This window comes from Zonotrichia leucophrys, chromosome 21 (assembly GCF_028769735.1).
Source record: "Zonotrichia leucophrys gambelii isolate GWCS_2022_RI chromosome 21, RI_Zleu_2.0, whole genome shotgun sequence".
NCBI classification, from domain to species: Eukaryota; Metazoa; Chordata; class Aves; order Passeriformes; family Passerellidae; genus Zonotrichia; species Zonotrichia leucophrys.
The window spans coordinates 2,077,148-2,100,469 of NC_088190.1; the positions used below are offsets into that span (position 1 = coordinate 2,077,148).

The 23,322-nt window shown below is 42.0% G+C and overlaps 1 protein-coding gene across 7 annotated transcripts in view; it reads right to left on the reverse strand.

The window, feature by feature from the left end:
• Positions 1-13,644, reverse strand: part of GNB1 (G protein subunit beta 1) — a 45,624-nt gene extending 31,980 nt beyond the window's left edge. The window contains exon 1 of one of the 7 annotated variants that reach the window (XM_064730428.1): positions 13,541-13,644. The gene's annotated coding sequence lies outside the window, so the exon portion shown is untranslated. Of the gene's footprint in view, positions 1-12,464; positions 12,714-12,871; positions 13,013-13,129; positions 13,406-13,540 lie in introns of those variants that run through there. The other 6 variants (XM_064730426.1, XM_064730427.1, XM_064730430.1 and 3 more) reach the window with 6 other exon arrangements.
• Positions 13,645-23,322: the final 9,678 nt, after the last annotated feature.

The window sequence follows — 23,322 nt, forward strand, 5'->3', positions numbered from 1 at the left end:
GCGTTAAAACCATGTTTATTCAGGTATCAAACCAAGTTTTTAATCCACACTTTAAGAACATGCTCATAGTAAATTGCAATCCTATTAAGAAATGTAATTCTTGAGAATTCCCCTTAAGTATCCAAATATTGTCTTTTAAAAGTCACTTCTGGGTAAGCCAATTTTCAGGTAGCCTTCAGTTCATTTTGTGTGATTTAGAAATGCTCAGAAGCCCTCCCAAAGACTGATGGATCTCTCTAGCAGGATGATGTTCTGCTCAACTCTCCCCAGATATTCCCAGGAGGGGCTGAGGATCACAGGGCACTGAATCCCCAGGAAAATCACAATAAATGCATGGGGAGATGCAAAACCTGGCAGAGGCACCTCCTGCTCCCAAAATGCTGAAGATTACAATGAAATCCATCAAGTGGATCAGCTGCCCTGGCAGGGATTAAAGTGTAAGGGAACAAGTGGGTTCCAAAAGCCTGGATGGGATTTCTCTCAGCCCTGCCTGCCAACACATCTGGCTTGGAATGATCTTCACCTTGCTAAAAATCATGGGCTGGTTCAGATATTGCCATCAGTGACATCAGCAGGTACATTGAGATCTTCACTACAATATTTATTACATTAGAGGAGGAAATGGGTTCTGTGATCACTTATTTACAACACCAAAAAAACCCAGAAACAAATATTGAGCAATAGACATGAAAAATATCAATACAAAAAATAAACCAGTAACACTCAGTGCCTGCATAAGCACAGGAAATCAGCAGAAATCCCCATTATTGTATTTGGTATTTCCATACATTTTAGCTCTGCTATTTTATCAACAGGAGCTGAATCATCCATTTTGTTCTGCATGTGCCAGCTAATAAAGAGTCAACTGAGTCAAGGGAGAATCAACTGCTTCCTGTCTACACCCCTTTAAAAAACACAACCAACTTCCAGAAAGCCACACTCAGCCACCCTGCTTTTACATCCTTGCAAGTAAATCCATTTAAAAACAAGGATGCAGGGTGAACCAAACTGCCATATCCCTACTCCTGATCTGAGGGAGACATTTCCAGATCCAGAGAGATCCTTTCTGGCCAGCTTTGCCTCTGAGCAGCTCCCAGGCTGCCAGGTCTCAGTGCACCAGGCCCTCAGACAATAATGAGCAGCACTAATGAGAAGCACATTGTGTTTCCAGGAGCAGCAAGGCAGCCCATGTTCTACCAAACCCCAATTGTGCTCCTCCAAACGGATCAAGAGCTGCACCCAAAATGCTTTTTGCTGTCAGCATCAAATCCTCAGAGAGCACTTCAGGAACCAGGGATTCTTCCTCCTGCTCTGCCTGAGATGCACTCAGAGAAAGCCAGCAAGCTCTCACTGTATTAAGCTTTTATGAAGTAAAAATAATAAGGAGAAAAATGCAAGAGAAGCAACAAAAGTGAGCCCATCCTGGAGGCAGGCTGGACGTGAGTTGGTAACACCTCCTCACCACAGCTGCTGCCACATCTGCCCCAACAAAAATAGGGGAGTTCAGACTTTGGAACAAACCATCTGCTCCTTTGTGCCTCTGCTACACAGACTGCACAAAGCCTCAGAGATCAGCTAAAAGCAAAATAGTCATTCTTTACAACCATGGAAAAGATCTTTATCCAAGCCCTAGCTAAAAACCAGAATACATTCAATTCACTGAAATAAGAATTGAGTGTTCAAACAGCACAGTGATCTTCAGTAAGAGATTAACAGAGCACTGTTAGAACAGTTTAGCTATACCATGAGAAACAGCTGCTTCCCAGCAGTCTGAAGAGAAGCAGCATTTCAGTGGACCTTAAAAATCAACAAAATATATTATATCCATATAGCAGATAAAAGATACTCAGCAGAGATTAAAAGATGGCATTTCTCCCATCTTTTCACCCAAAATAGACTGAGCAATACTTTGTTCTCCAGCCCCAAAATCAACATGCCCCACCTTTAATCAGTGTGCAAGCAGCTCTGTTAGTTTGGAGAGCAATGATTTATGCTCATTGATTTCTCCCAATTGCTGCATTTTGCTACGAACTGTTTGTACAAAATAAGGTACAGGAGAACAAGAAAAGCAAGGCTGAGCCTGAGAAGTGGAGTAACACAGGAGACCTTGAATGCATCAGACTGAGAAGTGCAGCTTGGGAACACACAAGGCAGCAATGCTGATAGGAGAGCACAGCCCAGGGCCAGGATCACAGCAGAAAGCACAAAGGTACAGCAGGAAATACTCAATTCACCCTTGGACACTCCTCTTCCCAAGGGATCTGCTTGAACTCCCTGAAAACTCCTGCTGGTAATCTTTAGGTATCAACTGCATTCCTGGAGATGGCATCTATCTTGTTAGGTGATCATGGGAATTAACTGAGAACAACAAAACTGAAAACATCAGAAGACAATCCCACCTATTTAATGGAAAAAAAATACCTGCAAAGTGGTGCCAAAGCAGCAGCCAGGTTGGGTGGGTGAGTCCTGGAGCTGCTCAGGTTCTGCTCTGACACTCAGCTCCTCTGGATGAGCACTGGGTGCTTCTCTGGTGCTGCTCAGGTTCTGCTCTGACACTCAGCCCCTCTGGATGAGCACTGGGTGCTTTTCTGGAGCTGCTAGTGTTCTTACCCCTTGACACCTTGGAGTCTCAGGTCCCACCCACCCCCTGGACAAGCACTGGGTGCTTTTCTGTTGCTGCTCAGGTTCTGCTCTGACATTCAGCCCCCCTGGATGAGCACTGGGTGCTTCTCTGGAGCTGCTCAGGTTCTTCCCTGACCCTGGAGGCTCAGCCCAGCCCCTCAGGACAAGCACTGGGTGCTTTTCTGGAGCTGCTCAGGTTCTGCTCTGACATTCAGCCCCCTGGATGAGCACTGGGTGCTTTTCTGGAGCTGCTCAGGTTCTGCTCTGACATTCAGCCCCCCTGGATGAGCACTGGGTGCTTTTCTGTTGCTGCTCAGGTTCTCCTGCCTCCCCTCTGGATGAGCACTGGGTGCTTCTCTGTTGCTGCTCAGGTTCTCCCTGCCTCTCTCCCCTCTGGATGAGCACTGGGTGCTTCTCTGTTGCTGCTCAGGTTCTCCTGCCTCCCCTCTGGATGAGCACTGGGTGCCCCCACCCAGATGCTCTGTGCCTGAGCCAGCTCTGCTCAAGCTCCCCCAGCCCAGAGCAGCAGAAGCACTCAGGATAAACCACAGCACTTCCTGCAATGCTGAACTTCAGAACTTCCTGAAACTCATCTGCTGCCCATGGTTAGGAGAAGAAAGGAAGAACTGGAAGTCAAACCAACCAATTTGATTTCAGTGTCCAAGGTGTCCATGATATTTGAGTTTCCACATACAGAAACCACTTCCCCAGCACCTCAGGCACCTGCTGAAGACCCAACTAATAAATGGTTTCTGCTGAGTTTTGTTTTCTGTGAGTACCCCCAGCATTCCCAGCCCAGTGAGGCTGCAGGCAGTGCAGATCAGCTGTGCCAGCTGCAGTGAAATGCAGCACAACTGCAGTGCCAGGAGCACCAGGAGCCTGCCCTGATCTTTGGCCAGGCACCACCTTTGTTACACACACACAGAGCTGCCAGGCAGGGAATGTGCCACAGGAATATCAAACATCTGCTCAACAAAAACAGCTCCTCAATCAGCACACATCAGCTTCTTTCAGCATTTCAGCACACTATCACATTCACTTTGTTTTTCTAGACAAACAGAAAAAATGACCACACCAACCTCCCAACATATTTGTGAAAAACAACAAAACCCCTCAGAGTTTTGGGAAGCAAAATGATGAAATGCAAGAGGACCATGGACAGATTTCCTCTCAGCATCATGAGGCAGTGCAGGCCTGCTCTGTTCAGCTCTGTTGTGTCACTACATTTTGTGTCCACTAAATAAGCTTGGTATTATGCCATTATAACTATTTTTTTTTAGATTTTAGATATTGAAACCTAACTTTCCTTTTTTATTTTGAGATTCAAGCATTGCCACATACAACACATACCTTGAAGCACTTGGTGTTAACCAACATGTATCAGCTCCAATGTAATTTAAATCAAGTTCAACACGACACAACTTCACACATATGACTAAACCAGACTTTCTGCACTGGCTTTCACCACCAAGATCTTACTAGAAAATATCAGTACTGCACATATTTCAAACTAAGAAGTTCAAGGACTTGTGATCCGTGCTGTTGACAGAGTGAACATTTCTGCCTGGCCTTACAAATTTTACTACTGAAGATAACCAAGCACTGACTTTTAAGATCTCAAAAAAAGGCAAATTTTTACCATCTTCTGCATGGTTTTAACCTTGGAGCTTTGACCCACCTCCCACCCCTCATTTGTTTTGGTAAATCTCTCAAATACCTACAGAACCCCAAACAAAGTGGTTTTTGTGATGTAAGAGATTGAATTTCTCCAGCTCCCCACAGATTACAGAAGGGCAGCAGCACCCCAAGCTTGCACATCTGGACAGGACATGAGATCTCCAACATCTGTAAGCTCAACATCCTGCCCAGCCACCCTCAGGAAAAGAAATCTGGGAAAATATCCCATGTTAGCACAGATGTGCCAGTGAGAAAGCCCTTCCAGTAAAGAACAGCCCATGGGTATTTCTGTATCAATCCAAGTTAAACTCCAATTTTGATGCTCACAATTAAAGATTCTTCTGTCAGATCAGCGTTGGAAATTTTAACGTTTCACAAAAATACAACAAAACCCACTCAGCTTGTCAAATAATTCATGGTTGTGCAAGTAATTTTGGATAACCTCTATTTATTGACAGATTTTAGTAAAGCCTGAAATGGCAGGATAAACACAGAGCACGTGTGCCTGAGAGGACTTTTAAGATGGTTCCCTACCCCTAAGCCAAGGCAGGAAAAAAGGCAGAAATGCAGTGAGAAATGGAGATGGACCAAGGAACAGCTCACCTGGAACAGCTCAGCAGAAACTCTTTTTCTTTAAGAAAGAAAATAACAGAGCCTTCAGCTGCTGTAATGAAGGTTACTGTAACAAACACAAGGCATCCCCTCCTGTCACACAAAAGCCCTGAAATTCCTCCTTCATTCCCTCATCCCAAACCAGTTTGGTTTTCTGAGGATGAGCCAGATCAGCACTGATATCTGAACTGATAAAATATTCCCTAAACCTACTTTCACACACAGCATGGATGGAACTCTGAGTTTCCACAGAAGTATTTTGGTTTTACTTTTTTTTTTTTCCCTCTTTGCTGGGGGAAAAAAAAAGAACAAGCTTAAAATAGTGACAAAAATCTATACATAGCTTTGAATATAGGACCACGTTACATAAAGCTACAAAAAATTATCTAATCTATCTAATTACAGATAATTAATATTTTCTTTTTTTGGGGAGTGCTGGCAGGCATTACTGCAGTTTTCAAGAAGACATCAAAAATATTCTCATCTGAAAAAAACATGATAAACATAACTGCCATGAAATTGTAGGCAAACCATCAGATCAAGGTAAGAACACAGAAAAAATATTAAAGTGTACACAATTCAATGAATCTGTATAACATCTAGAATGTTATAGAGCAGAAGACTTTTAGAAATTGCAGTGATTTGACAAGCTGATATTCTACCTCCTCCAATTAATAAACTTATTTTTAATGAAGCAGTTTCAGGCAAACTACTTACAGAAATGAATTCCATTTCCCATTAAAATGGCAACTAGGTTTTTAATCAGCCTCTTTGCCTTCACTGCATTAAATGCTACTCATTTTTCCCTCATCAAGCTCTAAATGTGATCTGTGAAAAGAACTCTGAGATTGAGCCTCAATGGCAGAGCCACCTCACAGCTCCCTCAGAGCTCCTTCCTCAGCCCTTCAGCCTCAGTTCCACTCATCCATTCTCAGGATTCCAAAACTGATCCAATTTTAACCCTTCAGTCCCATCAAATGCAGAAATAACTGCAGGTCTTCCCTTCATGACAAAAACACATTGTTTTCAATCATTTTTAATTACCACAGAGTATCTGATAAAGGGAACATATTCACAAATCCAAAATTGATGACTGTGTTCCCTTTATGAATTTGTTTCCCAGGTCTTCAAAATGTCTGCAACACCTTCCAAAGGATTCCAATTTTAAACCTGCTGGAGTTCCTTTATTGGATTTTAACAAGATTTAAATCCAGCAATATCTCAACATTTGCTTTTTAACTGCTTTCTCAAGCCCTCATTGCCCAAACACCAATAACCAGGTCAACGTGCAACACCTAGATATATCTCTATTTTCTTCCACTTTCAGCCAGCACTAAAAATCCTACAGAGAATTTACAAGTTATTATTTCCATGGCTCCTTACAAATTACACTTCCATAACGTCCCCCAAAAAAAAGTTATTTTTTTGGCTAACACATAAAAAAAAAAAAAAATTTCCCATGTAGGCATGTAATTGCAGCACCCCCAGTAAAAGTGAGAGTAAGATATTCATAGCAGGAGACAGCACATCTTGGCTGCTTCCAGATGGCACCAGAATATTGTCAGTACTCCCTGGCTGGGTTCAAGACAGAAAATTCCTGCATTTCTAAGAATATACTGGGCATGGGAAACATCACCCCCTGAAAGCAGCACACCCCAACCCTCCAGCCAGCCAGAAATATTCCATTGTATTCCAGGAGATTAACAAATCGTATTCTACATCACTCCAATAAATGCAGTATTAATACATTAATTCATTTGTAGTTATACAAATGAATACTCTTACAAGATATTAACTCATTTTAGAAGGTCAGCTGTTAAAAATAAAGAGGCCAAGAAGATCTGATTTTTATGTTCACAAAATTATTTTTAAGTGTGTATTTCTAACCATCTCCTTTCTCTCTACTCAGAAATCCTCTACTATTTTAATAAAAATGTAATATTCTGCCTAAAAACCCATCTTGGAGTGCCCATATTTGGTACCAGGAAGCTTTGCACTGTAATTTACATTGATTATTTTGGCATCTCAAGTAAAGGTACTGCTCATAGCCAGCTCCAGGCTTTTAAAAACCTCTAAATGTTCTGCTCAACTACCAGTTGGCTCAAGGATCTATGGATTCTGCATCTATTTCTGTTTGGTGAAAAACAAATCCACACTGACAGAACCCCCAGCACTCTGGACACCCTGGGAAGAAACAATAAATGGAGACACTATGTTAAACAGAAACATGGGGGCTTGGGGGTATTTTTGTTTTTTATCATGACCTTGGCTAATGCTACTTCCAACTTTATCAGTGGGGAGAAAAAAAACCATTTTCAATGGAATATGTATTCTTTTCATTTTCAGTCTGCACATGAAGCAACCAAGAGACTCCCTTCAAAAAATGTCCATTTTATCTTCAGTCACATGCTAAGAAACATTTCATTAATGCAAGCAAGCTGCTTTCAAGGTTATATTTTTTTTTTGGCCACATAACCAGTAAAATTCTGTATTTAAAAGACCCCATTTAAAATTCTGTACAAAAAAAGACCCCATCTAAAATTCTGTATAAAAAAAGACCCCATCTAAAATTCTGTATAAAAAAAGACCCCATCTAAAATTCTGTATAAAAAAGGACCCCATCTAAAATTCTGTATAAAAAAAGACCCCATCTAAAATTCTGTATAAAAAAGGACCCCATCTAAAATTCTGTATAAAACAAAGATCCCATCTAAAATTCTGTATAAAAGAAGACCCCATTTAAAATTATGTATTAAAAAAGACCCCACCTAAAATTCTGTATAAAAGAAGACCCCATCTAAAATTCTGTATAAAAAAGGACCCCATCTAAAATTCTGTATAAAAAAGGACCCCATCTGAAATTCTGTATAAAAGAAAACCCCACCTAAAATTCTGTATAAAACAAAGATCCCAACTAAAATTCTGCATAAAAGAAGACCCCATCTAAAATTCTGTATAAAAGACCCCACCTAAAATTCTGTATAAAAAAAGACCCCGTTTAAAAGTCTGTATAAAAAAGACCCTGTTTAAAAGTCTGTATAAAAAAGACCCCGTTTAAAAGTCTGTAAAAAAAGACCCTGTTTAAAAGTCTGTATAAAAAAGACCCCGTTTAAAAGTCTGTATAAAAAAGACCCCGTTTAAAAGTCTGTATAAAAAAGACCCTGTTTAAAAGTCTGTATAAAAAAGACCCCGTTTAAAAGTCTGTATAAAAAAGACCCCATTTAAAAGTCTGTATAAAAAGACCCCATTTAAAATTCTGTATTAAAATAGAACCCATCTAAAATTCTGTATCAAAAAAGACCCCATCTAAAATTCTGTATAAAAAAAGACCCCATCTAAAATTCTATATAAAAAAAGACCCCATCTAAAATTCTGTATTAAAAAAGACCCCATCTAAAATTCTGTATTAAAAAAGACCCCATCTAAAATTCTGTATAAAACAAAGATCCCATCTAAAATTCTGTATAAAAGAAGACCCCATCTAAAATTCTGTATCAAAAAAAAGACCCCATTTAAAAGTCTGTATAAAAGAAGACCCCACCTAAAATTCTGTATTAAAAAAGATCCCATCTAAAATTCTGTATAAAAAAAGACCCCATCTAAAATTCTGTATAAAAGAAGACCCCACCTAAAATTCTGTATAAAACAAAGATCCCATCTAAAATTCTGTATAAAAGAAGACCCCACCTAAAATTCTGTATAAAACAAAGATCCCATCTAAAATTCTGTACAAAAAAAAAGACCCCATCTAAAATTCTATATTAAAAAAGACCCCATCTAAAATTCTGTACAAAAAAAAAGGACCCCGTTTAAAAGTCTGTATAAAAAAAGACCCCACCTAAAATTCTGTATAAAACAAAGATCCCATCTAAAATTCTGTATCAAAAAAGACCCCATCTAAAATCCTGCATAAAACAAAGATCCCATCTAAAATTCTGTATCAAAAAAGACCCCATCTAAAATTCTGTACAAAAAGGACCCCATCTAAATTCTGTATAAAAAAACCCACCTAAAATTCTGTATAAAAAAGGACCCCATCTGAAATTCTGTATAAAAGAAAACCCCACCTAAAATTCTGTGTAAAACAAAGATCCCAACTAAAATTCTGTGTAAAAGAAGACCCCATCTAAAATTCTGTACAAAAAAAAAAAAGATCCTGTTTAAAAGTCTGTATAAAAAAGACCCCATCTAAAAGTCTGTATAAAAAAGACCCCATCTAGAATTCTGCCATGACCACAGGCATTAGAGACTCCAAGGCCAACTCACCTCAGGGTAATTCAACACCTGGAATGGCAATTCCCCATTTCCATTCCCATTTCACCCTGCTCGTACCGAAGCGGCGCTAAATGCAATTGCTGAGACAATACGGTGTGCCATATGGCCAAAAGTGGATATTAAAATTGAGAATATCAATTACCAATCCACTAATGCTGAGAGCCAAAATCCATGGACAGTAAGAATTTAATCCAATTCAGTGCCTAGAACACGAGCTGAGCCCGGAGAGGAGACAAATCTACTGCTGCTCTCACAGAGAGCTAACAACTCCCATTTTTTATTGCAGGAACTACAAAACCAGCTGAACATCCCCAACCACAGCTCCAGGCCTGGTAGGAATCTACAAAAACAACAAAAGGTTCAGATGAATTGGCATCTGGTTGCACAGGGATTGAGAAATCCTAACTCAGTTACTATTTAAGAAGCAGCAGTTTGGTTGTTTTCCACATGAGCAAATGGAAGGCTCCAAAGCACCAGGAAGTTACACAGGGCAGCCAACATCTTGCTTCATTCCAGGAAAAGGCATCCTACAAACACAATATCTATTTCCACTATAATTAAAGGGCCTTGGAATTGCATAAATTGAAGGGTTTTCTTATTCTAAGTAAATTAATGGTTCAAGTTTTAAAAATTTTTAATAGCTGTGGAAGGTTTCTTCTGGGATGATATTAAGAATAATGTTACACAAAATTCTATCCACTCCCTGATTGTACAGAACTTCATTGATTACTTACACAAGAATTCCCATTAAGTCCAAATCCAGCATCTCCACGTTTCCATGAGGGACAGAGGTGATTTAAGAAACTGTTCTGCTAAGATTTCCTGTGGAATTTTAATTTACCATGTTGTCAAAGATTTCATGCTAGGATGCCTGCTACGTACTGACTGAGCAGCTGCAAGGACTCAACAAGGATAAATGTAATTTATCTTACCCAAAACAGAATCTCACTTCACTCTGCTCTTTCTGATCCTGTACTAAAGGGCTAAAGTAGTAGTAACAAAGAAATTTTAGTAATTTAAGGTTTAACAGGACATTAACTTCAATGGAACTAACAGTTTATTAGACAGTATTCTTAATTTTAAAAAAATGTTCATGAAACACCACAGAATAAAATGCACTCAGCTAATTTCAGCTTTTTTTTTAATTAAGAAAAAGACCAGCCCTGCAAACCTCAAGTGAAAATCAGCTCTGCTGTTCCCTGCTTCCTTCTGCATGAGCTACAGCTGGGTTACTCCAATAAACTAACAAACAACTGATTATACATTAAGTAATAGATAAACAGTAGTAAAATGTTTGACAATATCAAAGGTTTGGAGGTCACTTGAATACAGGAGACATAACAAGCATTTCTTATTTTTCTTGCTGGGAAGTGTATTGTTTTAAGCCTGACTCCAGTATATCAAATATTAACCAAGCTATTTTATTTAGGCTACCAAAGTTAAGGTGTTTGGCACTGAAATATCACAGGAGCTACAAATCAAAAGTCCATTTTTCTCAAAAGATACTAAAAAATAACGTAAAAGGCTTTAGAAATTTGCAGTGTTATTTTGAAACAGAGTACCCAGAGCTGTTTTAACACCCCCCAGCCTTTCTCATTCGTGCCCATTACAAGAACAGTTATCCAGAGGATGGCAGGAATTCTGGGGCAGCCTGAAACCCTCCCCAAATCGGGAGGTTCTGAAGGAGGCAGGAGCCTCCTGTGGCACAGAAAGCCACCTGTGTGCACAGCCCTGATCCGAGATCACCTGGCAGCACAGACCCACGGCCCAGCAGCCTTTCTGTACCTGGGCTCTGCCTTCAAAAACTGCTTTTTAGCAACAGGCTTCATAAAAGCCAGGGACATTTTGGTGGCGTTAAGCAGGCACTGCAAGGTAAAAACGAAAATTGTGTCACCCCTTTATTCAGTTAAGAGCCTATGTGAACATTTCAATAAAACTATTTACTCCTCCCACCTAGTTCCTATCTGGAGGAGCTAACGAAAATTAAGAAAAAAAAAAACAAACAAAAAACCACAGATTTCTCACAGCAAATCTTCCAAACGCTCCTCCTACCCCCACCCCAGAAGAGAAGAAAGCAAAGAGAATGAGAAAGTAAATCTAAAACACAATTACGAAATAAGATCTAGTTTGGCAAAGCTGGGCTGAGGAGGAGTTGAAAAATGAGAGCTGCCTTGCTGCAAACGCCATCTTGTTGCAGCTACTGGGCCCAGGCACAGAGAGATCCATTCATTCACAGCAAAAAGAAAATCAAACAGACACCCTGGCTAATCTGCAGCCACCAAAACAACTACACTATTATCACCCCTTCTCCTTGTCCCCTCCTCGAGCACCAGGAACAGAAATAAACTCTGATCTATCGCATTCAGGGACGGATTTAGGTATTCACATATTATCTTCATTTCCTCACACGTATTTCACATACACATCGACAGCATTTTGTCTTGATTCACATCCTCGTGTCCAGATCAGCTTAAAATATGGGATAAATGTCTCACGATTAGGTGCAGATACCCTACAGCAGCAAAACGTTTAATTTTTCAGTCTTAAATCGCCTCCCCAAGTTGAGCCAACTATTCTCAAAAGCTGTTTCAATAATCACTTAAGCCTTACATTTACAGTGCTTTCCTCCTATTTCCTCCTGTGCAGACAATACATAATAACGTGGCAGTCGGCACATCCTAGAAAGGATGCCTGCTTTAAAACGAGTCCCAGCCATGACTTTGTTAGGGAATAATGAAATATCACATTCGTTAAAATTTCAGTTCATCCTCAGGAATGATAAATTGACATCTTACAACAACCTCTACATCATTCTGATTTTCTTCTGGACAAGATTTTTTGGTTAATAAAACGCTTTATCTCTTTCATATTTACATGCAAGGCTTTACACATCCTCGTTCCCTACAAAGCTGTAGGATTAAAAACCCTACACGTTCAATATCCCTCGGATGGATCAAAAAAAATAACGCTGAAATCCTTCCGATAAAAAGCTCGGAATTGAAACAATATTTTAAACAACATTTCCAAGGAGAAAACTCCATCTTCCTATTGTAGCAAACACCCTCCATGATCTTCGTTATCGCTGCTACGGGCACACAAAAATATGCAGCACCGTAATACATGGGGGAACAAATATAACAAATATGCGGTTTGAATCCATGCTCGGTTCCGGTTCTAACGAGAACAAAACCTTCCCTACCCCTCCCTCGCCCAGCACACCCAGCATGAGCCCCATCTGCGAGCCCTCGGCTGCCCGGGGGTGCTGCAAGCAGCCTTACCCTGTTTGTCTCACCCCCGGCTCCTCTTAATCAGTTTTCCACCATTACAGCAGCCACACCATTGCTTTTTTTTTTTTTTTTTTTTTTTCCTCCTTCCCCTTGAATTTCTCTCCAGATATTCCCTCTGCCGGCTGGATCGCTCTGGAACTCGCCTTTTGTGGCTTAAGACAAGACCCCCAAACCGTCTAGCAGGGACCACTACAGCGTAATTATAATTAAAAATGGAACCCCGCAAGATCCGAGGTCTCCTCCCTTTTCGCCTGGAAGCCTTCGAGAGGGAATCAGTCCCACCCCCACCTTTTTCCCCTCCTCCTCCAGCTACAAACACACTTCTTTTTTAGGGGAAGCTGGAGCCCCGAGGAGGTGGGAAGCGCGGGGGAGGGGGGCTATTTCCAACCCCGCCATACCGGGGGTCGCCGAGAACGGGGGCGATGAGGAGGAGGCGGCCCGGGGGGCCCCTGTGCGGCGGCGGAAGGGGAGGACAAGGGAGGAAAGGAGAGGGAAAGGAGAAGTGCGGCAGGAGGAGGAAGCGCGGGGGAGGGGAAGGAGCGGGGCTGAGGGGGAGCCGAGGGAAGATGGCCCCGGGGTGGGGCCGGCCGGGGCTCGGCGGGCGGGAAACGCGTTCTGAGGGACCCCCGCCCTCCCCGCACCCCTCACACGGTTACCTGCCCTCCCGGCCGCTGCTCATGAACCGGGCCGGTCCGTCCGCCGCCCGCGGTCCTGCCCGCGTCCCGCCGGCCTGGGGAGGGAAGGGGGGCGGAGGAGGAGGAGGAGGCGGCGGAGGAGGAGCGGGGGAGCCGCCCGCGATGCGCCCGGCGGGTCCCGGGGAAGGCGGCAGAGCCGAGCGGGAAGGAGGGATCCGCGGGGGAGGGGGTGTCGCTGGGTCTCGACTCCTCCTCAGCCCGCTCAGCTCCCCGCAGCCATCGGGCAGCGGCAGCCTGGGCGCGGCGAACCTCCCTCCTTCCCCTCCTCCCTCCGCCCCGCCCGTGCTGCCCGCCCGGGAAACCCCGGCTCGGCTCCCACCCCGCCCCGGCCCGCCGCCCCGCGCGGCCCCGCCGCTCCCCGCCGCCCCTCACCGGAGGCTCCGCCGCCCCGGCCGCCGCGAGCCTCACCGGAGGCTCCGCCGCCTCCACCGGGCACCCGCCCAGCGCGGCCGGGAGGGAGGGCGGGCGGTGCGCGCGGCCGGGAGCCTCGCGGTGCGCGCTCCCGCGCGGGCAACGCCCTTCGGCCCCTTACGCTGGCGGCGGCCGCGCGCTTCCCGCCTCCCGCCCGCGCGCCCGCGCGCTCCCTCCCCTCAGCGAACAAAGGGCGAGGGCGGGCGGCGGGCGGGGGGATCGCGGCCGCCCCGCCGGCCCTGCAGGCCGAAAACAAGTCAGAAAGAGCCGCATGGGAACAAAAAGGCACGGAACTGAAGCCACAAATGGTGTTTAAGCTCAGGGCTGGGAGAGGCAGAGCCTGCACACCGCGTTAAATGGGAGTGCTCCGGGCTGCCGAGCGGGAAAGGGCGGGAGAGGCCACAGGCCTTAAAATGCTGCTCACAAGAGGCTGGCAGGCGATAAATATCTAAATATAATCGTGTGAGGAGAGACTGCGGGAGCTGGGCCTGGTTAGTCTGGGAAGACTGAGGAGGGATCTCATCAATGAATAAAAATGTCTCTGAGAGGTGTCGGGATGGTGCCAGGCTCCTCAGCGGTGCCACAGGACGGGAGCAATGGCTGTGAACTAAACCAGAAGTTCCTCCTCGGCATGAGGAAGAGTTTCTTTCCATGAGGGTGGCAGCGAGCAGCTGTGTGTGGAGTGTCCCTTTCTGGAGCCATCCCAAACATATTTTGACACTATTCCTATTTCATCTGCTCTAGGTGACCCTGCCTTGGCCAGGGTGATCTCCAGAGAGCCCCTCCAACCCTCGCAAATCTGTGATCTTTCCCTCAGAAACTTGACAAACAGCAATCCTGTAGCTTAGAACTTCTTTTTTCCAGCTTTGTTTATAAAGGTACTCACACAGCCAAAGTTTCCAGAGCATTCTTTTCATGTTCTCCTCGCAGCATCCATCACTGCTCTGGAAGGGTTTGCATGAAAGAGAAAGTAGGAAAAAATAGTAAGGAAGCATAAAATTTGCAATTTCTGTCTTGCAGATGGGACCTCACATAAACCAGGCAGGAGACATGTCACCAAAATGGAATAATTTCCCACCAGAACTCATACTGAAACCCTAATTAATATTGAGAAATAAGTAGAGATACACTATTGTGTCACTTTTCCTCTTATCACAGCTCTAAATCTGAGGTTTTTCCCAAATATTTGTTTATGCCTTGCTAAAAGGTGAGGTTACTTGGCAACCAAAATAGGTTTATAGTAAAAGTAAAACAACCCACAGCATTATAGCAAATTTTCAATTAAAACCTATCCAGCATGAATACACTGTAATAAAATAAACAAAAGACCCCACAACACACAAAAAGCCCACAAACACAACAAAAAACAACCAAAAAAAGGTTCATGAGGCCAATATTTCTTCTGCAAACTCTTCCCCCAGTAGATTCTTGCTTGCCCAGAATTTAAAGCAGTGTTCCTCCTGTCATGCCTTCTGCAGGGAGGTGTGGGTACCTTTAATTAGTCAATTTAAATGTAGGAAAGTGGATTGGCTATTATTCAGTTTGTCTGTGATGAAAAACTATTAGATCCTGCTGTGGTTAAGCCTTTGATTTATAATGATCAAATGTTTGTTTTTAAATAACTTCTATGATGCACTAAAGCTTTAATTCGTCGCCTTGTGATTTACAAATAACAAAATAAGAAATTTACTGAAATTAAAATAAATTATTCTTGAATTACTGTCCCAAATTACTAATATTCTTTCCAGTAACCGTGGGGAAATTTCTGTTCCACCCCTGAAATGTGGACAGGAATGTTAAAATCTATGGAACCACATGGATGCAGATGGGGATGTCAATGTGTTTGAGGCCAGCATCCCCATCTGGAAAATACTGATTATTTTTTAATTATTACTGATTATTATTACTAAGTGCTTAAGGAACACCACAAGTTTCTTAGATACTTGCAAAGTTGCCTACAGATTTCAAAAGCAGTTAAACACAATATTTTAGTCATTAAATCTAAGTGAGATTTCTAGTAGGCAAGTTGCATGGTTATTTTTTAATTTTTTTAGTTAGAGATTGCTTTTAGGCTTAGCAGAGATTAAAATATCCATTTATGTGGAAAACAATGACCACTTAATACATTAGGCAAAAAAAGGTACCAAACATAAAAGGTTAAAAAAAAGTAGTCCATGTTTTGCAAAGGAAAAATTCTCAATCTTAGGAGATTTTGTGGAAAATTTTCAGCTAGCACTGGATGATACAGAGAAAAATCTGTGTAATGAACAAAAATAACATTCTGAGATTGATAGCAAATAGTAAATCACATTTTGCTTCTTTGAGCAAATAGCTGCATTGAGATTTTGTTATTGGACTAGAACAGTTGCAGTGTGAATTAATTATATCATAAATTACATAATTATAACTGATACCATTTTAAACTAATGCATGCTTTATTCCCATTGCACATTCTTATCACACAGATCCTGCTTTTCCTCCTTAGATTTATCTTACATGATTTTACCAGTGGTGCAATTCTAATAACTAAACATGGTTTGGGTTTTTTAAAATAAAATACACATTCAGATCTTCTAAGAATCTCTGGGTTTTTTTTTTCCAGCGTTCTAATTTTTAAAACCTGGAGGTTTTAAAATCTGAGGAATCCCACATTGCTGTGTACAAGGTGGTTTATTCTGCTGTCCTTGTGTGATCCTGTGCTGGAAGCTGCTGCACAGGCATTATCTTTATTTTCTAAATTTATTTCTCATTTTTAATCCTAATTTTTCACACAGATCCATGAACTGCCATGGTTTGCACTGTTCAGGGGATGAATGTGCAAATCACCAGAATTAAGTGGACTTACCAGATATAAGTTTATCTCTTCCTATACACTGCAAAAATATTGTTTAAAACTTTCACTGAAAACATCTATGAATACTTGAAGAACTGGTATGGATAATTAACAAAACAAATTTTAATGTTTTTTGATTAGTCCACTTTGAAGTGACAGTTCTGCTCCTGGGTTAGAGGACAGAAAACCTCTCTGTAGAGGGGTTGCTCCACAGTTCTCCATTGCAAAATTTCTTGCACCTTTTTCTCAATCAGCTGACATTAACCCCTTTGTAGGGAGCATCCCGAGTTGGGTGAAGCTTTGGGCAGTTCCACTTCTTAAAGTAATTAATTTTTGCACACAAATACTATTGTTATAATCAAAATGTATGTGTTGTTATTGTATGATTGTTATGGTCAATCAAGATGCCCCTGGGCTCTGACAGAATAACTGTCACCAAATAGTGGAAAGGTATAAATGATGCTTTCTATAAAAGGGTGAAAAATCAACACTTACCAAAACTGCAAAGCCCCTCAGATGGTATAAGGATACTGCTGAAGTAATAAATAATTGTGTTTTGCCTCCTTTCTCTGTTCCCTCAGGTAAGTGTTTTTAATGGACTGGCTCACAACCCCCCCTCATGTTCCAGAACCTTCCCATTCCCATTCCATGACCCTTTGTGTGCCTTTGTGTCCTGGGCTGGCTGAGAGCGTTCTGGGAGCCCTGGGCAGAGCCAAGGACACACTCACGTGATTGACAATTGGTTTGAAGTTCTCCATTTGGTCCCTAAAGAAAAGCAGAACTCTCATTTCTCCTGACATTGCACCGAAATTAAAGGAAGCTTATACAATGTCTAAACTTCAGCTGTGCTTCAGTCCTGAGTATTCAGAACTCCTTTTTTTATAACTATTGTTTTATTTTTTAAAACCTAATTCAGAGCAGTTCCAACCTGCTGTTATTTGCCACTTCTTTAACAATTGGATGACAATCATCTCTGCTACCTTCTGAGGAAGGACCCAGGTAGCAGAATATCAAGATCATTCATTAGAGAAAATAAATAAGTAAAAGCAAACTGAATAGAAATCCTCAGTGGGGCCAGGCAGAGCAAAAAGTAGGAGTAGCTCAGTCTCCTTAGTTACATTCTGCATTCTCACAGTTTCTTTCAGTTTCCCTATTATTATGGAACAAAAGAGTTATTTTAAACACTTCTGAGAACATGGCATAAAATTAGCAGAACTGTGTTAGTCTGCAGAGAATATAATTGACAAGGTTTTAAGGTAAGGAGAGCTGGTTTGGGAGTCTGTGTCAAACAGCAAAGTCCATGCTCTGAGTTTATAACTGAGCCAGCCATGGGATTCCTGAATGCCAGTCCTGGGGAGGGCTATGTGTGAGATGGGTCAAGGACAGTTAATTCAGAATTGTGAGAGACTTTGGAAATCACTTCAGAATCCTCTGGAAAAATCCATTGCTGTGCAAGGCAAGGAGCAGAGTGTGAAGGGCCAGAGCTGTCCTGGGTGTGTTCCTGGGGTGTTACAATGTTGTAATCTTGTCTCTTATATGATTGTCTGGGAATATTTTGTCCTCAACAGAGGCAGAATTGGAGCAGGACACGCTGGGCTCCATGTCCTTAAAAAGGCATTATCTCTAGTCCTGTTTTCTTACAAATTCTAATCTGGTTTTCTCACAAATTGTGGCTGGAGGTGCTTTCATTTCCAGGGAAAAACCTTGCTCCTATTCCTTTGTGACCCATTTAAAAAGCATCAGTGCCACAGGTACCTGTCACTTAACAATAATACAAATTTATTCCTGGTTCCTATGTGTGGCAGAACTTGTAGCATTTTCCAAAGCCAAGAAATACAAATACTGTTCTTCGACACAGGAAGCTGATGCAGAGGGATGTGAAATTCTTTACCACCAACACCCAGCACTTTGTGGAAAGAAGGGAGATGAAATGTTGGGGTTGCTTGAACCTGGATCTGCTGTTCCTCACAGTCAGCACCTGGTTTATACTGTGACACAATCCTACAGTGACACAAATACAGAATTTTGTAATCTCTGTGGATACTTGTTCAACAAAACACAAAACTTCTCTGCTGGGACTGCTCTGTTCTGAACTTTTTTTTCATATTCCAACTTAAAAGCATGAACAGGTGTCTCAAGGTTGGTCTGAGCATGTTTATGCACTTAGCAAACACCAATTCTCCTTTTTTTCATTCTATTTAAACAAATCCATCTTGAGAGAGCCAAAAGAATAGCTTTGAGTGGTTTTTTTCTAGAATCAGAAATGTATCAGAGCTCTTTTCCATGCGCTGGGGATTATTCTGGTTTTCCTTGGTACTCAGGTATTTATTATGAGTTTGCATTTTTGCTGTACCTTTAAACTTGCAAGCTGTAGCTTGGCTTTTAAAAGTCCTTTGTTGCTCTTAGAAAATAATCTAATAGCAACAAAAGGAATTCTAATAATCATCTAGAAATCAGATTCTGCATTGTGAGTTTACAGAATCTATAAACACACCCAACTAATTGCACACATGCAGGTCTTCCTTTGGGTAGGTAACACTTGGGTTGTGTGAGGGCTGGTCAGGCAGTTTGAGTAAAAACTTAAAGCCTCATATTTCTCCATTTAAATCCTCATATTTCCCCATTTAAATCCTCATATTTCCCTATTTAAATCCTCAAATTCCCCATTTAAAGGGACTTTCCTCAAGGGGTTCATTGAGCAGCAAACAGAAAAACAACTGGGACCCAGGAGCTGCTGAGAGTTCAGAATGCACATTGAGAATTCAGCCTGGCTACTGAACTTTCCATGGTGTCAGACACAGCAGGTTTGTGGTGAAGGTTGAAATGCCTTCAAAGACAAGAAGGAATTTGCTCACCTTGCTGTGTTTCAGACTCCCATGAGCTTCCATCCCATCCTTCCATCCCTGGAGGAGCAGAGTGGGAAAGGCAGAGCTGTGTGTCCTGAGGCAGCTGCTCCCAACCATTCCTGCAAGATTCCACAATGCAGAAAACAAAAATGCAGCTGTAAAACAAAAATATTCATGGCCAGGGATTCTCCAAGCACCACTGGCCTTGGAGAATCCCTGGGAAGTCAAACAAAGCCTCATTGCCATAGGGAAGGTTGGAGAGTTCAGTGGGCATTAATGGAATGCAATAGGTAATAAATTGAGTAGGTTCAGTGATGGTTGCATCCCATACTCCAAAATTAAGTATTTATTTGGGAAAGAAGCAAAACAATTCAGTTGCTGCTCAGAATGAAAGAACTTGCTGCCAAGTTCTGCTCATGTCCTTTGAGTGAGGGGCTGGGCTGGATTCTAAATGTACAAAAAGAGAATTTTCCTGTGACCTCTGGGATCTGTCACAGTAAATATCCCAAATCTCAAACCATTTGTCAGCAATTCTGTGAAACCCTTCCTTGGGAGGACCTGTTACAGAGAACATGCCTATAAAATTCATGTTTCAAATCAGCAAAACTAAAATTTATACATAAATTGTGACATCTCTCTATCACTGCTCAGGAGAGCTGACAAAGTACAAACAGCCAACACATTTGGATTGTCAGAGGCTGAATGAATGGAGGTTTTAGTAAATAAACAGCACATGAAATTTAGTTTTTATACAAAGACAATAACATATAGTGGAAAAAAATAAGCCCCTCTACATGTATAGTTTTGCTAGTCAAGCCAAAATATTTATTGAAGAAATAGTTTTGATGGGAAATATTTTTATAAACCTTAAAACACAAACAAGTCTGGACTAAGAAGTTGCAAAGAGACCTTAAAAAATAGATACTCAAGTAAAATAAACCAACCCCTTTCCCTAATGATAACATTATCATGAACAAGGAAGAAAACCCATAAAAACCCAGTGTTCTCTAAAAACCTTTAACTTTTCCCTCACTGAACAATCCAGTGTCAGACCTGGAATAAAACCGACTTGTGGGTGATTATTGTGTGTTGAGAGGTGATGCCTGATTAAAGACATTTCCACTCAGGAAGTGGCACAGCTGGAATTCAGCTCTTCCATTGCTGGGGCCGTTGTGCCAATCCCATAACACACAAAGGCCTTTGGGCTGCTGGGATTTCTGCCACACTGCTGCCAGCAGGGATTTGCAGCAGAATTTTTAAAATTTATTTCTTTTGTAAATTTTGCATTTGCAGCAGAAAATCTGGATTTCAGGTTAGGAGTCCAGGACTGCAAGTAACTTAAATTCCCCTCTTACCTCAGCTTGGGAACATCCTAGAAAAGACCCAGCATTATCAGTGTACTATTCAGCATTAACTGAAATAAGCAAAAAGACAATTTTGAGTAAATGGACTTACAGCAGGATTTCAAATCTCTTAGATTACTTAGAGTACTTCAAAGAATAGTTTTGTTTCCTTTGAATTTAATATTTCAAAATAATGGAATGGTTTCAATTCTTCACATTTCCACCTTTTATTTATTTTTCCCCTATGGATTATGGGCTACCATCACAGCATACCTACAAATAATTTAGTTTATAAAGGGGTTCAAAAAGAACCCCTTAGAGAAAAAACAAACCATGAAAAACAGTTCATATCAGTACCACCTTCCAGTATTAGAAATATAATACCCAAATGCACTTCTTACTATTTAAAACATGTTTAGAGTTCCATTTATTTTTATGATCAGATGAGTCAATCTCAATTTTTTCTTCTCCCTATAGTTCCATATTGGGGTTTAAATCCTTGTAACAAATGTAATAGGAATAAAGATGAATGACATTTTCAGTACTTTTAATAAAACCTCTTTCCAGTGCCAAAATGAATGTTGGAGTCAAAGCTAAAAGCACTCTGTGGTTTCCTGATGTGCAGCAGTCAGCAGAAATGCATCCAGAGGCATCATCCCCCTTTGGCATTTGTAACTGATGCTGCTCCTATTTATTATTTATTAATCTCTCACTTTGAGGGACTGAAACCCAAGAACTCTTTTCTATTTGCTGGGATGAAAATGCAGGTGAGTGATGGGATTTAACCCCTTCTGCTGCCCAGGCTGCAAACTTCACATCAGCTCCCAGGTGTGATGCTGGTCACGTTTTTCCTGCCTTAGTTTGAGGCTCAGACTGGGCAATTGAACTGCCTGAGCCTTGGCCTGAAGTCTAGCAGGCTGTTTTTGAAGGACACCAAATCTGTTTTTAAAGGACACTCCAAATCACCCAGGAGTTTCCCCTGGATGCCAGTGTGCTGTTTAAGTGTATCTAGAGCCTAGATAAAAATCTAGAAAGTGGAATTAGCCTGTTATAATTTGTGATCATTTAGGCATTGACTGGATCCTAACCTCCTTTTCCACAGATTTTCTTCCTTTGTCCTTGTAGCAAAGGTCCACGATGGCTGAATTTCTGCCTTTGGTTGGTGCTCGGTGTCAGCAGCAGGGGTTTGGCTGTGCAGGTGTGTTGCAGTGGCCTTAGACGGGCACTGTGGTGAGAGAAGGACGAGAATCTTGTTCCTTGATCAGAAGGCTTGATTTATTGATATAAGATATATAATACATTATAACTAGACTAAAAAGAATAAGAAGAGAAGTTGCAGAGAGCTGCTAAGCTAAGAATAGAATAGAAGGAAAAAATAACAAAGTTCTGTGTGCAGGGAATCTGTCCCTGAGCTGCTCCTGTGATTGGCCTTTAATGGTACACATGGAAGATGAGCCAATCACAGGGACACCTGCTGCATTTCACAGCAGCTGATAACAATTGTTTACATTCTTCTTCTGGGGCTCTGCTTCCCAGAAGATGGACAAATGTGAAAGAAAGGATTTTTATGAAAAAATGTCTGTGACAGAGGTGGTTTCAGTGTCACTGGGGGTGTCACCCTCGTGGGTCCTGTTTGCTGAGGGCCTGGCTGCAGCCTCACGGGCAGGTACCAAACCCAGCTCAGCCATTGGGGGTATTTTGGGGCTGTGCTGTCCCCCAGAGCCGCTGGGCTGTGCTGGCTGCCCTGAGCCCTTGGGCTGGAGGTGTTGGCCACAAACTCCAGCCCTGCCCTCCTGAGAGTTTGCACAGGCCAGGCCAGAGCGAGTTCCTGCTGTTCTGCATAGAAGGGGGTGGAGGAAGGAAATCTGGAGAGGAAGCTGAACTTCCTGTGCCAGAGATTTTCTACTGGAGCCTTCCCTGAATTCAAGAATGTGCAGGCACAGCTTTAGATGTGAATCACTCAAACTCAGACATGCAGATTTGAAGAAAGACCTTTCCACATCCACACCTGTGGTTTGGGGCTCCTAAAGAACAATCTGACTGATTTTTGGACCTGGCATTGCCTCTTCCATCCCCCACCCCATCTCCAGATGGATGAGAAACTCCTTTTATTTTAGTTTCATTTCTCTGAATGCTGGTTCAGACTCAGAGGAGCCAGTTTGGGTGTCAGGATTAACCACAGATCCGTGGGTAAATGGCTGCACAAAGGGGAGAGGCACCAAGGAGCCAAAAGGAGCAGGCCTGATGACAAAAACGGGAGGGGACAGGAGAAGGGCTGTGTGTGACAGCCATCAGTTGATTGGACACGTGTACACACTTGCACTTTCATGATCTGTAATTATAAATGGATGAAGAAGTCACCAAACTAATGCCATAGATGCTCTAATTATCCTGATTTTGTTGTGCTAATTGCATTAATGTGTGTTACCTGGTATAATGAACATTGATTAAATCTTGGAGATTTTGGGGTGTAGGTTTTGTACCTAAAATGGTGGGATATGTTGGGAATCAACGAGAAACTTTGAATGTTCATGACAATGATTCTGGCACAGCACTGAGCAGTGGGTTTGCAGCATCTCTAGCTGCAATTCCCTTCAGATTTTTCATCAATAACCACTTTGATTAAAACCTGGGGGAGCAAGGCCAAGCTCTGATGAAACATGGTTTTGTTGTTGGTGACAATGTGATAAACTAGAGAAAGGAAGGGAAATCTCTCTTCCT